Source organism: Epinephelus moara, chromosome 18 (genome assembly GCF_006386435.1).
Source record: "Epinephelus moara isolate mb chromosome 18, YSFRI_EMoa_1.0, whole genome shotgun sequence".
Taxonomy (NCBI): Eukaryota; Metazoa; Chordata; class Actinopteri; order Perciformes; family Serranidae; genus Epinephelus; species Epinephelus moara.
The window spans coordinates 30,825,220-30,837,537 of record NC_065523.1 but is presented as its reverse complement, the minus strand read 5'-3'; positions in this window follow the sequence as shown (position 1 = coordinate 30,837,537).

Genomic DNA, 12,318 nt, shown 5'->3' with positions numbered 1-12,318 from the left:
GTTGCTGGGGCTGTGAGGTGGAGGCTGGTGGATGGAGGCATGAAGATAGACTTAATGTCTGGGATTCCTTTGGCTGCAGCCTGACCAGAATAACAGCAAGGAATATCTAAAATTCCACTTGGACTGCATGTGTGTGCACATATTCTTTTGCAAAGATACTGCACCATAGCAATTCAACAGATATTTGATTGTGTTTATAAGGCAGTTAAATAAAATTGATATAAAAAACAGAGAACATGCACAAAAGAGCAGAAGAGCACACTGAAAGTGCAGATCTCCACAAATGCCAAATGCCCTAATCTTGCAATGTTAATGAAAGTGAAAAAAATAATTCATCGTTCACCAAAATTTAGTTTTAATGAAAATCAAGCCAGTAGCTTTTCCGTAATTCTGCTGACCAACATAAATAAATAAATAAATAAAAAGACATCAGACAAACAAACTGAATCAAAAACATAACCTATAAATCAAGACCACTGCCAAGAAGAGCAAAAGCTTCTTCTTACCTTTCAGATTTTGAACATACCTGTGGTGTACCGCAAGGTTCGATTTTAGGTCCAGTTTTATTTTCTATTTATATGCTTCCTGTCGGTCATATCATTCAGTGGCACAATGTCTCTTTTCATTGTTATGCGGACGACACACAGATATATCTCCCGCTGAGACCCGTGATCCCAGAAGCCTAGCTGCTGTCGTAGACTGTATCAAAGATATCAACTGTCGGATGGCACAAAATTTTCTTCAACTCAACAACTCAAAATCATAAATTCTGCTGTTCAAATTCAATCAGCCTCATCAAAAACAATCTCGGTCCATTATCCTTAAATGTTCAGCCCAAGTTATCCACGCATTCATCTTCTCCAGATTAGACTACTGTAACTCCCTCCTTTCTGGCGTCAACCATAAATCACTCTCCCCCCTCCAACTAGTTCAGAACGCAGCAGCTAGGCTTCTCACTAGTTTTAACAGACGACATCACATCACCCCTATTTTTGCATTCTTGTTTCCCTTCATTGGCTCCCTGTCTGTTTTAGAATTGATTTTAAGATTTTACTGATCACTTTTAAAGCATGTCTGGGTCTGGCCCCTAGCTATATAACAGAACTGTTGACGCAGCCTTAGATCCTCGGGCAGGGGCCTTTTGGTTGTTCCAGAGTCGAGGCTGAAGTCTAAGGGCGACCGAGCTTTTTCCATCAGGGCCCCTCGGCTTTGGAACGACCTGCCCGAGGATATAAGGTTTGCAGAATCAGTAACTTCTTTCAAATCACTGCTTAAAACCCATTTTTATAGACTTGCTTTTATGTGATGTCGTCGTTCTCCTCTTTTTTTTCTTGTATTGTTTATTTATTAGTGTTTTAGTTGTATTGTATTTACTTATTTTATTCCCTTTGCTGTTTTCTCCTGTACTCCTTACTGCTATCTTAATGCTGCCATGTTGTATATGTCTGCCTCTGCTATATTGTGTGTTGTTGCTGTATTACCTGCTGCTGTCATATTGTTGATTGTACTGATTTTGCTTTGTTTGTCAAAGCACTTTGTAAACTTTGTTTTAAAAAGGTACTATATAAATAAAGTTATTATTAATATTTAGTGAAATCATAGAAATAGAATGAATAGAAAGGACAATGAGATACTGTCATTTTAATGGCATAAAAGAAAATGGTGGTTGTCGTTAGTTGTTATGGTGACGCCACATGTCAGTGGGGTAGAGCTTAGATTCTCTGCCCGGGCCCGAACCCAACCCGTGGACCGGGTCGGGCCGTAATTTCCCGCCACTATCCTCGGGCTCGGACGGGTCAGGCTCCTCATAGTAGACCTAGGCTATGGAACCAACTACTTAGCCTTGACGGCGCCATTGGCAGCACACATGTGAGTTGTCGATGGTGACAACGTGTGTGTCGGATTCGTCGAGTGTACCAAGTGCAGCACGATGCTGGTATATGACAGCAAAAAGACAGAGACCTCGACACTTAAAGGACAACTTCGGTATTTTTCAACCTGGGCCCTATTTCCCCATGTGTATGTGTGCATATGATTCATGGGTACAACTCGTTCTAAAATTGGTTCAGTATTGAGGGAGGCGGATGCAACCGGCAGCCGCGAAACGAGTTAAAATGGTAACGGGGGCAAATGCGTCCCGTATAAGTTTGGGCATTTAAAGAGCTTTTTTCCACCACTGACCGGTTCAGATCGCCAGTGCTATCTCTGTAAATAGCATGCTAAGCGTTTCCCTTAACTCTGGGCAGTGACGTCATCTCGCGAGAGCTTTGCTTGTTGCCGGAAGAAAACAGAGGAGCCATTCGCTGCTCAGAGTGGCACTGGTTGTCCCGGAGTACAGCTGAGAGTTTTACTGCATCGATTGAAAACAATGGTTCGTGTTTGTGCTTATCCGAATTGCAAGAACAGGATGTCGCGCAACACCCCATACAGCTTTCATAGGCTGCCTTTGTCGGATGGCGAGATGCTGAAGTTGTGGCTAGTTGTGCTACAAATGGATGCTAACACTCCTGTCCAGACACTGCGCCTTGCAGACCATCGGGTCTGCAGTGCTCACTTCTCCCAAGATGACTACTGCCAGCCGAAGAAGAGAAGACATCCAATCCCGAAACACCTCTTCCTCAAAAAAACGGCTGTCCCACAAGTAGAGAGAGCTACAGACACAGTGGAGCAAAGCTCTCGCGAGATGACGTCACACAGCCCAGAGGTAAGGGTAACGTTTACTAGTCTATTTACAGAGATAACACTGGCAATCTGAACCGGTCAGTGGCGAAAAAAAGCACTTTTAATGCGCAAACTTATACGGGACGCACTTGCCCCCGTTACCATTTTAGCTCGTTTCGCGGCTCCTGGTTGCATCCGCCTCCCTCAATACCGAACCAATTTTAACATGCACAGGCTCAGGTGGGATTTTTAGGGCCCGATCTAAGCTCTACAGTGGGGCCGTAAAGTGTGTCACACTCACTAGTTTGAGAACTATGTTTTGGCCTGTTTTTACACCTATTCTACTTATTGAACAGAAAAATTCAGCCGTGCACCAATCAAAGTTTCTCTCTTACACTAAACAAAGACCAACGCTAGCTAGCTAGCATTGTTAACTCACTGTAAAACATACTTCATTCAAACTTGATAGAAACAAAATAAAATTCAGGAAAACCGTTGTAGTTAGTCGTGTCTATCATTTAGTTATTTAGTTCACCATTTTAACAGTCAGCAACACTGGTCTGGTCGAAATTAACCCCTAATTCACTAAGTAAGATGTGAAAATATGCTGATCTGCACGCTGTTTATCCTGCGGACTGCCCAAAATTCCAAAGCCCTGTTAGTCTGATTGATTTGACTGAAAGCCATAGACTGTAAAAAACAATGGCGGTAGCTACTTGTTTGTGGACTCATGTTTTGAAGGCTCGAGTTCGGCATTTCAGCTGTTGCCTTGTTGTTTTTGTTGGAGCCAGAAGTGACCATATTAGAGGATGGAGCTGTGGAGGATCTGACAGAGAAGCCTGAGGACACCATCTGCAGTCAGCCTGTCACTCAATGTGGCCTGCCCTTAATTATGCCTGACTTTAAGTGAGTTACAAAAACATTCACACCAGTACAGTTGTCATTAATTTGGAAATTATCTTTAGAGATCAAAACCATTTTTGTACCTGGTGGTGAACATGGTTATTTCTGCTGTAAAGTTGGACGTTATAACATGGGGGTCTATGGTGATTGACTCACTTTTGGAGCCAGCCTCAAGTGATCATTCAAAGAACTGCAGTTTTTGACACTTCCATGTTGGCTTCATTTTTCAGCCCCGGAGGTTGCTGCTTGCTGAAGAGCCATTTCTATTTTTTTCATTGAAGACTACAGCTGTAAGAAATATATTATGCATCAAAGCAGAAGAAGAAGAAGAAGTGGGACTCTTTCTTTTCACCTGATGAGCAGCGGTCAGTAAGGTTGGGCGAGGGCGCCACTTAGGAAGTAGCCTGTCTATGCAGCCCCTCAGTGGCTTTAAGTTTAGGTTAGTTTAGGGGTGACAATTTGAAACTTTATGTTTCTCAGCAACCCTGTGGTGAATGTGTGGTTAGGTATAGGCACAAAAAACACTTGGTTGTGGTTCAGAAAAGACTATGTTTTGGCTTAAAACACCCAAGTGTGGTGGCACAAAACTGCTACAACAGTTGCAATGGCAACAGTACACATAAAAATGGCCGCCGCTGTGACCATTGTGCCTTGTTGATTTGAATGGGAATGTCCGTTTTACTCTTATTCTGTTTATATGTGAGAAATATTCCTATTCCGTTCCTTTCCAAGAATTATACAAGAATATTGATATTGCTTGCAGACATGATATCAATCTTCTCATCTGACTCTCAACAAGCAAGTGAAGAAATGGATTTCCAAAAATGTTGAACTACTCCTTTAAAGCTTCTCACAGGCAGCATGAGGGGAAGCATGTTGCTTTCTGCATATTCCAACAGAGGGAGTTAGCATGCAGCAAAAGGGATTAAATAGAGAAAATTAGTATTACTTGTTTGTTTTCTTTGCATTACATCTGTGATACTGTCAGAACACTGTGAAAGTGACCCAATTTTAAGCTGATAGTCTCATCTGAGTGCCTGATGTGTGACTTTTATATCACTTTCATACCCATATTTCATAGTACTTCTTTGTCTGTGTGCATCCTCAGCAGTTTGTTTCTCTAACCCTTCATTTGTGGAAAAATAAGCACAGAACAAACACTCTTAAGTATGATCTGGATGGGTGACTAATAGAGATTTGCATGTGTTATCACGCAGGGAGTGTCCACACACAAAAGCACGAACAAAAATGCACGCACGCACATGTACACAATGTGTTCCTTATGATGTGAGCAATATTTTTGCATAGTCTGTGTATGGTGGGCGGGCGTTACTTTGCATTATCACTGGGTGTGGACTGTGTAACAAACACTCCTGTTTCTAGGGGAAAACTGAACTTAAATGTCAAACACAAATGTCAAGATCTTTGTCACTGTCTACACACACACGCACACATATTGTGCGGTCACACACCGGAGTGTCGGCCAGCGAGGTGCAGTTAAAACAGTTAAAATAGTCTCCCAGGGGATGACCCGACGTGACCGGAGCAGCTGAGAATTTCATGGGAGAGGGAGGAAAGAGGAAGATGGGAGGAAGAGGGGAGGATCAGAGGCAAGAGAACGATGGAGGAGTAACCCAAACCACACAGAAGTGGTTGTTAAAAGAACTGAACCTGTGACATTCTGTCACGCTGCTTCTGGAGCAGTTTCTGTAACCACCAGGCCACCCTGACTCTGTCATTCATTACGATACTCTGTTGGCACAGCAGGGCGCTGTCGTAGAGATCTCAGCCCAAAAACTGCCCTAGATTAAACAAGTAGTTGCAATCCAGAATGTCACATACAAAAGTTTTCTTATCTGACATCCCTGTTGACATCATTTGACTTTGTCAGTTATCGCCTTACAATGCTGTGGTTAAGGTTTGGTTAGATTGAGGCACAGAAACAGGGCTAGGGACAGATCATGGTTTTGGTCAAATTAAATGAACAGTGAATAAGATTTAGGGTGATTTAGTGTGGTGGGGACTGCAGATTGCAACCATATGAAAGTTCTCCTGGTTAGAAGTCCTTAAGATCCAGATATTTAGGAGGTTTTTACTAGGAGACAAATTATCCGCAGAGGTCTCTTCCTCTCCAGAACAACCAGACCAGGTGATTAAAACAGCTAAAAACACTGAGATTGCTTTCAGACCTAGAGTTGTCTCCTTTGGTCTGAATCAGGGACTCATTTTGTTTCAAAGTTGCATAATTGCCTAGAGTTAGTTCTTGTTCTCACGGCAGCATTTACAAGCAGACCAGATCAAATGCCTTGTGTGAGAAAGCTGCTCTTGATTGGTCAGAATTTCCATGTGGGAAAAATCCAGGAAGTAAAGCAAACGTTGAAGAAGAGTACACTTGCAAGATAAATGTGACACTTTCTAATGTCACAATGGAGGGACAACTACGCAGGTTGATTTTAGCGCTGCTCATCGTGGACTATATTGCTGTCATTGTTCATTTTAGTCAAACCATACAGTTTGAAAACGAGGCGCGGCTCCAACTAGAAAACAATGTTTTGATGCATTGGATGTGCTGAATGTGCATATTAAGGCAGTACAGGAGGAGGTGCACATTAATAATCCTCCAGGACTGTAACATGCTCATGCTTGTCTTGATCTGACCGAGACCACCTCTTCAAGAAGGTCTCGGTCCAGTCATTTTGATGCACATCTGAGTGTGATTGCTGTGTTCACACCTGCCCAAATGAACTGCACTTAGGGGGCAAACGAAATTAAGTTGGATTGAACAGAACCAAACGGGGCAGGTGTGAAAGCACCCTGAATAAAGCAGTTTCATGTTACAAATCTATGTTTCTTCAACGCTGTTTTGCAGACTCAAGATTCAGACGTTCAGGAGGTTTTTTCCTGGAGTGGAATTATCCACAGAGGTCTCCTCCTCTCCAAAACAAATGGACCTGGTGATTCAAACCGGTAATGACACTGAATAAAGCAGTTTCACGTTTAGAAGTGAGTATTTTTCCGATGCTCTTGTTGCGGAGGGGCTGCTGACTATGGTGGCCGATGCTAAAATGTGAATGGCCCTAGAGCCAGTGTTTGGTTTGTCTGCTCTGTGCTACTGTAGAAATATGGCAGTGCAACATATTCAGATGATTATGCACTAAAGAAAACATACTTATGGAGTCAGTGTCTGCCAATATATCCCCCTATATCATATACACTGAACCTTTAAGCACTTATTTAAAGTTAGAAAAATATCTAGGTCTAAGTTCAGGAACAAATGCTGTTATAGTTTCAAAAACATTGACTGTTTATAGGAAATCAGTCTCCCATGTCGTTGTCCTGCTGATCTACCCCAACGTCCCTTTGTGAACTCTGTGGCTCTCCAACGTCATCTGACTTCCTCTTTTTCCTCCCAGAAAGACAAGAATCATAATTACCACAGTCGCTAGAGGGCTTTGTCACTTCAACATAAACAAATGTTGTTTTGGGGCGTCTGCTGACTGATACTGTCATTCTTCTCATTTCAACCTGCAAAAAAGTTGACAATCAACTTTTACTGCCGTGCAAATAAGTCAAACTGCACATTCAAGTTACTTCATAGTACACACCCATATAAGCTGCAGCATTTTTCACACGTCTAAGACACCTGAGTGATGTATGAACATGAAGATCAAAGATACTGTATCAGTAAAATGAAATCAAATACACAAACAGTTTGTTTCTGTACTTCATTTCTTTATCATATGCAGCTGGTTAGCAGCAACATGTCCAGATCACACCCATCTTTTTTCCATAAACGACTCACTTCCTCTTTCCTCTTCAGTTGTGTGACATCTCTGCCCTGCCACGCGCTTTCTCTCAAGCACGCACACACACAAACTTCCTATGGTAATCCTTATAGAAAAAGTGTGAGTTATGTTAAGGCTAGTGTGTGTGTGCATGAGTGTGTGTCTGTGTGTATGTGGCATTGTTCCCAGTGTGATGACTGCTTGTGCAGCCAAGGCTTAACTTTTGTGCTGAGTAACTCTGTGGCCAAATTCTGACCTGAGTCTATTAGTGTGTGTGTGTGTGTGTGTGTGTGTAGACCACTTGCTGAATGGACAGAATGTGCCTGACTTCATGATGGACTATCTAGTCTAGCGTGAGTGTGAATGTGTGTGCGTGTGTGCGTTTGTGCCTCTGTGTGTGTGTGTGTGTGTGTGTGTGTGTGACAGATTGACAGATGATGTCATCGCTCTAATGAACTGCGTGTACTTGCACAAAACTGACAAAATGTCTACATCAGTGAAGGTTAATAATACACAGTAATTTTGCAACATGTGCACTTTTGCACATTTTCCGCGTCCCTACAGCCCTAAAATGTATCAAATAGAAACATTTCATATCCAGACTCCACCGTGTGTGTGTGTGTGTGTGCATACGTGCGTGCATGCGTGCGTGTGTGAGTCCTCCCTTACTGCATTATACTTCCTCCATGACTACTGCACCAGAGAAGAAGACAAAGGACAGTGTTTTAAAGGTGCAGCTCAACCTTTCTGAACCAACCTCTTGATTTATTACAGAGAATAAATGATGAGCAATTTATTCACATACACAAATGTTTGCCATGCTTGTGGCGTGACCGAAGGGATGGCAATAGTGACAGAGCGCAATTAAGTCCAGCCCACACCTGAGGAGAAAGTTCATCACTCTTCATTGACTTTGTAATGCATGAAGGTGCTTTCTTGTCACTTAGGTCTGCACTATCAACAGATGAAAGAACCCAGAACTATGTTTTTATAAACTGCTGAACCAAAAACTTTTAAGCCTATAAGAAGAAAAAAGTTTGTATTACATTGGGGTGTTTCTTTCTTTTAACTGGGACTATGTGCCCAAATATTTGCTATATAAGTTACGTTTTCTAATTTTGGAAGACAGACTGTAGAGGGTAAGGCTAACAAATCTATGCAAGACCTGGTTTTGATCTTCCATCCATCCATCCATTTTCATCCGCTTATCCGAGGCTGGGTCACAGGGGCAGCAGGCCGAGCAAAGCACCCCAGACATCCCTCTCCCCAGCAACGCTTTCCAGCTCCTCCTGGGGGACCCCAGGGCGTTCCCAGGCCAGATGAGATATGTAATCCCTCCAGCGTGTTCTGGGTCTGCCCCGGGGCCTCCTACCAGTGGGACATGCCCGGGACACCTCCAGTGGGAGGCGCCCAGGAGGCATCCTGATCAGATGCCCGAACCACCTCAACTGACCCCTTTCGACACGAAGGAGCAGCGGCAGCTCCTTACCCTATCTCTAAGGCTGAGCCCAGCCACCCCACGGAGGAAACTAATTCCCACTGCTTGTATCTGCGATCTCATTCTTTCGGTCACTACCCAGAGTTCATGACCATAGGTGAGGGTTGGGACGTAGATGGACCAGTAAATTGAAAGCTTTGCTTTCTGGCTCAGCTCCCTCTTCACCACGACGGACCGGCGCAGCGCCCGCATCACTGCAGAAGCCGCACCAGTCAAATGTTAGGTCAAATGATGATGGTACCTGGTTGATTTGATCCAGTGGTTGTAAATGATATGGAGAGAGACGTCTGGAATACCTTGGTCAGCATGCTGCCCCCATGACCCAGCTTCAGATAAGTGGTTGAAAATGGATGGATGGATGGATGGATGGATGGATAAAGGTGACATTTAAAATTTAATAAAAGTATTAATATCCTGATTGCCGACTGGTGCTCATTTTATTACATCATCTCACTGTACCTTCCTCTGCACTGGTGTTGGGAGAAGTTTGCCTAGAGGGCTTTCTGCCAGGAGTTCTTGGTTAAGGTTAGGGGAAAGTCATATTTGGGGTTAACATTAATAGATTTCTGCCAGAAATCTCTAGGCAACCATGTGCCTCTGCAGTGGCACCAGACTGACTCCACCTACTGCTTTTTTCAATGAGCAAACTCCCAGTATTCACATAACTGTAGTGGATGGGGGCGGCAGGTTCTCCGCCTTCCTCCCATATGCAGGTTTGGGTAATTGGCGACTTTAAATTGCCCGTAGATGTGAAGCAAGTAAGCATGAATGGTTGCCTGTCTTTATGTGGCAACCTGTCCAGGGGAGGACCCCACCTCTCACCCAATGTCAACTGGAATAGGCTCCAGCCCCCCGCAACTGAATAGGTTAAGTGATTATGGATAATGAATGTAATGGATGGAAAAGCACATAAGTTCACTTTTTCTCTTGCCAATTTGGCACCACATTTGGATGGAAATCCAGCTTATGTCTGCAGGTGGGTCGGTCCACCTCTTTGGCTAAAGAGAATGGAGAATGGATTACTATGTACAGACATTCATGCCCCCCTCAGGATGAATGGTAATCACTTCGATGAGTCCTTAACTTTTCAACTTGTACAATCATCAGGTGAGCCCCAGCTGTACTTTTTAGGCTATTTACTGCTAATAGGCAAATGTTGCATGTGTTTCTTGTAAGAATTAAACAAAGAAGATATAAGGTGTTAATGTGAGCTTCTTGTTACCTTTGGTTTCCAACAGTTTCCAGTCTCTGTGCTGTCATAAAGACCTGAGGGTAGTCGATCTTCTTGCCTAACTCTCAGCAAGAAAGTGAATACGCTCTTAATGCAGTGTCAACACTGATCTCCACCCTGCACTCAGGTTGGGCACATTTCAAACACATGCTAGTTCTAAAGGAAAATCTAGTTTCTTTCTTGTTTTCATCGTCATTTGTTTACTTTCTCCTTGTATTCTAGCAGAGCATTATACACAGGGTTATGTCAGCTTTGAGTGTCTTTTCTCTCCGTTCAAAGAGCTAATTGGACCTCTTTAGCACTTCCATTAAAGGGTGTGGAGAGGCATGGGAAGGAATAGCGAGAGGAAAGGAAGGACATTATGGCCATTTCACAAACTACGCTTTCAAATTTAAATCTCCAGCTGCACTGTTGTTTTTCTCTGCGTAGACTTTCATGTAGCCTCGAGGGACCAGTTGCACACCTAATGACACCCCTGACTTTGCTCTCTATCTCTCTCTGTGCTGCACCCCTCTCTTTGTGTCTTTGTATGTGTCTGTGTCTGTCTCTATCTTTTACATGTCTACTTTTATCTCACATTTCCCCCTATGTGTCACTCAAGGACTTTTCATCAATGACATCACCTCCTCCATGTCCATTTATAACAGCCTCCTCATCTGTATCTACAAGTCCAAGGCAAGTTCATACAGCCATGACACATCAGACATATGTTATGTATTCTCTTTAATGTCTTTAAAACCTATGAAATCCCATTAAATGTCCAATGTATTTTAATTTCTTTATGGACAATGTGTGTCCTCAAATCTGGCCAACTGTTGGTTGACAACCAACCATGTATGTAAGAGCAGTGGTGAGTAAAGCTTTTTTAAAAGGTTTGTGTGAATGTGTTTGTCAGTTAATGACGGATGGGCCAACACAAAGAAAATATCACATTACACACTCTCGACACGGCAAACAATTGGGGGAAGGGTAGGCACACACTCACACAGCAGACACAAACACACATATACACACTTCCCCTAGTTCTTCGATTGCAAATGCCGGCAAATGATACTCTGTCGACCAATCACCTTTTCCAATAACGCCAGTGAGCCAATAAAACAGCTTGGTCCCGAAGTTTAAATTTGTTTGAACAGACACAACTGTGGGCTACACAGACTTCCCTAACACACACACACACACACACACACATATACACACTGTTGTATGAGCTCCCACAGTGAGAAAAGGTTGGAGAGGTGGAGATAGATTTCACCACAGCGACAACCTAAAAAGATGATAGAGCATTGACAGAGCATTGTCTTGTCACGGTAACTGTCACCTCGGTCTAGTTACCATATATAGTTTTTAAATTCTTTACACAATGATATGGTGTTACTCATGTCAACTGCACTGCTGATGCCTCCTTGGAATATTTGTACCCACTGCACTTCTACGGCCCTCCTGAATCACTGAACTACTCACCTTTGTTATGTGTTACATGGAAATCCTGATTAGATACCAGATGCAGTGCACTTAATGACAACATACTTTATTTTAGAAATGTCCTTAAAAGAATGTGCATTATATGAAACCAATCACTGTTTGAAACGAGTTCAGTTCAACTCAGTGTGTCTAGAAGACTTAAACCTTTGGCTGGCATAACTCAAGCAACAGCACCACCTAGTGGACACAGTCAGTCATCTTAAACTCCAGTAATCACCCTGGTTTTAAACCAACTTCTGCGGCTAATTCAGGTTAAAATCATTATAACTGTGTTGAACACAACACTGAGAAATGGTGAATGCTGCTTTTCAGCTTATTGCAGTTCCCAAAGAAGTTGGGAAGAAATCATTGTAGCAGGTGGACCGGGTCGTTATCTGTTTTTGGAAAATAAATAAATAGAAAATAAATAAATCTGCTTTTGTGAAAGGGCAAATAAATAAATATTTAACTACATTATTTTTTCCTACAAAGCTTAACTTTTTTGTGTAACCTGCCTATTCTGTTGCGGTATCGTCAAAGCAACTTAACACCAGTTTAAAAAAACAAAATCAAAAAACTGTTTATGGAAGTTTTTCAAAATAAATTGCTTTATTTGTATTAGCAAATTAAGGCTTTATTTATTTTTGTTTTGTTCATTTGTTAGGTTGTTTTTCTTCCTCTTGTTTCTTCAGTGCAATGAATAAGGGTTTTTACAATTATTTTTATTCATTCATTTAAACATGGTGAATCAGTTTTGGTATCATGCAGCACAAACC